The 4,707-nt window shown below is 46.2% G+C and overlaps 1 pseudogene; it reads left to right on the top strand.

The window, feature by feature from the left end:
- Positions 1 to 833: 833 nt before the first annotated feature.
- Positions 834 to 1,784, top strand: LOC128776078 (coiled-coil domain-containing protein 71L-like; annotated as a pseudogene).
- Positions 1,785 to 4,707: the final 2,923 nt, after the last annotated feature.

The raw sequence follows: 4,707 nt of genomic DNA, 5'->3' as shown, positions 1-4,707 counted from the left end.
ACTATGCTGGTTGCTTTCAAAAGCACTTACACGGACGGTGTAACACGTTTTCTACCCTTGGAATCCCATACGTTCTCTTACTACCTTGTGTATGCCTTACCTGAAATATTCATGAATTGGTAGGTAGTGAATAGGTTTTAGTGGCACTGAATGCCCTACTGGCCACTCACACAGAATTCGTTGACGCTTTGCTCTTAAGTACACAATGACTCGGTCTTCCCTAGGCTGCATGAAAGTGAGCATGGATACTAACTAGGCAAACTGTTTGCTGCTGCTGTGAAGAACAGCTTCGTGAACTGTGAGCTGTACCAACACAGGTATGGAACCCTAAGCAAGGCACAGTATATCGGTATTCTTTGAAAGGGTAGAGTAGTTATTTCAAATTGGCTTTCTGCGCGTTGCATGACAAGGCATTTTATTAGCTAAAACCCTCTTAGAGTCATGTTTGATTGCAAGTTGTGTGTACTGTCCACCGCTAAGTGTCATTTCATGTTAGATGGAATTAATGGAGGCTGAAGCACCCGTGCATTTACCTCTAGGACAACCCTCTTGAACTCGTGAAGAATTATGGGCCTTCTCAGGTAAGATTACGTGCAGGTCTTTCTCAAGGGCATAATCTTAAACACAGCCAAACCTAAGGCAGCTTTGGGCAGCCCACCGTGATAAGATATGCAGACATTGTGACCTCACAAAGCGCCTGGTCTCCTAGCAACTGCGGTGTAACTCTCACAGCCTGCAGCCTGATTTGGCTTCATGGTAGGAAATTCATCAGGGCCCTGCGGCGGCCGCGAGACCTGGCAAGCGCGGGCGGCCCCTAGCGGCCTCACATCCTGAGCAGCATGAAGAGGAGGCGGCGCTGGCCCGGGGATGCCCTGGCCTGGGCCGCCAGGGGAGGAGCCTCTAGCTCTGCAGGAGGGGCCGCGCTGGAGGCGCCTGAGGAGAAGGTGGTGTACATGCGGTGGCAACCGTCGCGACTGTCGCTGGCCAACAGCACCAAGGCGCTGATCGACGCTTTCAAGCTATTCCTGCCCGGCAGCACGGAGTTCATGAGCTCAGACGCGGAGCTCTGGAGCTACCTCTGCAGCCTCAAGCACCAGTTCTCCCCCACATCCTGCGCAGCAAGGACGTCTAAGGCTACTCCTCCCTCCTGGCCCTGGTCCCGGACCCCCGGCACCAGCCCCCCAAGGCCCGTCTCCAGACGCGCCGGCCAGCTGCCAGGCGGAGGCGCCACGGAGCCCGGACGGTGGCGGTCGGCCAGAGGAAGGTGCCGCCCCCGCCGCCACCGTCCCGCGAGGACAGCAGCCCCCGTAAGCCCGCGGCACCCGGGCCCTGCTCCAGGGGCCGCACCCTGGAGGAGAGTGGGAGGGCGGCCACCCCGACGTTGACCACCTTCCCCACCATCCGCGTAGTCGGCGACGTGTGGGTCGAGAGCAGCCTGGCAGAAGCGCGGCGCCAGGCGCGCCAAGTCCTGGGAGTGAACCTGGAACCCGTGGTGAGACTCCGCCGCTTCCCAGTGCCTGGGCTTGAGATGCAGGCCACCGCCGCGCGACCTCTCAGCCCCGGGACGGGTTGTGCCTGGAGGGATGAACCAGGGACAGCAGGAACCGCGTCCCCTAGTGCACTTTATGGGCAAAGAAGCACCGGATGGTCCAGGCCAGCGCCCCAGGTATGCGGCGCCGCCTTTTGGGACTCCGGGGCAGCTGTGCCCCTCTGCTTCCTCCCAGCACCTGGTCTGCGGAGGGAGGAGACCCCTGGACCTCAAGGGAGGTCCCCTTTCGTCCTAACCCCAGATTGAGATGTCTCCAGGACTGTAGGGGCAGATCCATGTTCTCTCTTGTTCCCTCCTTGGTCTGAAGTCGTTAGACTTCCACCCCCAACCCCTCCAAAGGAATTTGGTTCCATGCTTGTGTAATACAGCTAGAATTTCCTTGCTGTTCACCCACCGCTGGCTCCTCCCGCCTCATTTTCTTTCTTTCTTTCCTTTTTTGACTGCCACTCTTTCTGGTCGAAAGATCGAATATGTGTGGAAAGTTGTTGCAATAGTTAGTATTCTCAATATCAATTGTAATCGTGGGTATTCTGAATCCCACACCTTCTCGCGTTTTAACTGGATTCCAACGCATTGACCAAGGGTATTTTCTAAGAATTTCTAAGAAATTCAAGCGTATCACTGTTAGTAATGTAAGGATTTGTATGGCTTTGAATGTCATGGGCTCGGTGATTACAAACCAAAAGATTCCAAGTTCAACTGAGTACACATTCTTAAGACGTTTCTAAAGATTTTATATTGAAATGTAATGTTTATGTTTACTGAGCTCCTAAAGGAAATGGTAGACCCTCGGGAAGTTTTGTTTAGTAAAATTAACTTGGGAAATTCTTTATAAGTGGGTACAATTGAAAGTGCATTGAGAAACCACACGGTTTCTATTAAAAACCAATGAGTGAATTTCAAAAAATAATAAAACAAATAAAAAACTGGTGCTGGTTATGGACATGGATGGAATCCACTCAGAAATAACTTGGCCTTGTACAAATCTCACATACTGATCTGGGAATCTTTCCAGGATAATTTATTTTAAAATGGAAATCACATAGGATAAATGAGTAGGGGTAAGCGTGGTGACTAAACCTTCATACATGATAGCCATTGGAATTCTCTGAAGTATTACTGATCTAGAGCGGTGGTACATTTTTTTGGCACCAAATAACTGGTTGAGGTTATCTTTGGGAAAATAGACTTTCCTCACTTGTTTTTGTCGTTGTTGTTGGATAACAGGAAATATCCACATTACCATGCATCACTCTTATAAATATCATGGCAGTTGGTTAACAGTTTTGCTCCAGGACTCTCCTTTATTATCTTATGTCCATGCACAGTTATGTTAGCAGGTATTGGTCTTTTGTTTGACAATCAAAGACCACAGGGATCAAACAGGAGAGCCACACAGAGTACTTTTCACTTTTATGATAGTGTTTATGTCCTGTGGCCCAGCATGGAATTCTTGATTATCCAAGTGACCTCAGTTATTGGTGGCAGCAAGACTTAATGGTGTTTAGTCAGTGGTGCCGCAGCCAGATTTTACTGCGATATTGAAAGGGCCAAGGAGTGATTTTGTACCACTATTCTTTCAAGTTTAAGTATTCTGCAATAGAACCATCCATCCCAGGCTGAAACATGACCTATTAAATCTTCAACATTAGGGTTTCTCTCTGCTTGGCAGCTTTTTAGGGGAATAATGAGAGTTGTGATTTTTGAAAATTTTCTTTTAATATTCATTTACTTTTGAGACGGAGAGAGACAGAGCATGAATGGGGGAGGGTCAGAGAGAGAGGGAGACACAGAATCTGAAGCAGGCTCCAGGCTCCGAGCTGTCAGCACAGAGCCCGACGCGGGGCTCGAACCCACGGACCATGAGATCGTGACCTGAGCCGAAGTCAGACGCTTAACCGACTGAGCCACCCAGGCGCCCTGAGAGTTGTGATTTTGACTCTTGGGCTTGTAGAGTTCAAATGGCATAGCTTCCTAATATACAGTTTCTCAGTAAGCCTCATATTATTTTTTTCACTACTCAGTGGTAATGTGTTGTTACAAATACTGCCACATGAGTAAATAAAAGTGAATAATTATTTAAAAGATGCAGAGGGTGAAATTATACTCGTTTCATAGGAAGCTTATATAAATTTTCGTTACTAGCTTCCATTGCCAATGGTATTTCAAATACAGAGGTTTTTCTCCCCCACCCTTCCCAAAGTAACTGTTTTAGCTAATTAGCCCCTGAGGAAAAGATACATATTCGTACAACTTCCCTATTGTATATAATTGTATAATAATTAAAAATGAATCCAATGACCATATTAGAATGTAATTTCAACATATAGCTTATCGAGGTAGCTTCCCAGAGGGTTTTGAAATTAGATGTAGCTGGGAGGATAACTTTGCTCAGCACAGCTTTGAAACACAACCATTGACACCATGCAGTTATTTGAACTTAACTGAGAATCTTAGTTTTTCCCTGCTATACCTTGTTACTTTATTGCACTTGAACTTGCATTCATGCTTTCGGTTATCTGGGCTATCTGATTTCGGTTTGGATCTGAATGTCCATCCTAAATTCAATATGTGGTTTAGCTGGTCCCTTAAAAAATATTGCCATTTCTAGTTTAAAAAACAGGATGTTAAAAAAAAAATCTTTGTTTTTGCCAACTTTTTAGCAAAACCTTGCTGATGTTTTGTTTTACAACTTATAAAATGTGAAGAAACAACTAATATAGTTGATTCATATATTAATAGGAAAATGAAAGTACTTTATGTATTCTTTTGGGCAGACCGTTAAAAGGAACTTGACACGGTGGCCTTTCTGGTGAGGCATTCATTTACTGTCTTCTAAAACGAGTCTGCGCTTAGGTTGTACAGATTTTTGAAATAAATCCCATAGTCTTTATTCATTCTCGTACCTTTATATCTCATATGGCACAAGTAAGGAGGAAGTTTATGACCTTGCTATGCTTGAGTGCCTATATGTGGTGACTGGCACCTCAAATAAGCTTCTGAATTCCTGATGTCATTTTTATCCCCCTTCTTCTTGTCACCCAGCAAATTAATTTTCCTTACAGAACCAGTAATGTTATAATTGTGGAGAGCAAGCTTCATTGTTGTTTACTGTCACTGTTGTGCTGTGTGTTTTGTCCAAGTTTGAGTACACAATT

This window comes from Panthera pardus, unplaced genomic scaffold (assembly GCF_024362965.1).
Source record: "Panthera pardus isolate Hobbes unplaced genomic scaffold, ASM2436296v1 HiC_scaffold_119, whole genome shotgun sequence".
In the NCBI taxonomy this organism is placed as follows: Eukaryota; Metazoa; Chordata; class Mammalia; order Carnivora; family Felidae; genus Panthera; species Panthera pardus.
The sequence above is the reverse complement of the archived record's forward strand: the minus strand, read 5'-3'. Positions and strand labels throughout refer to the sequence as shown.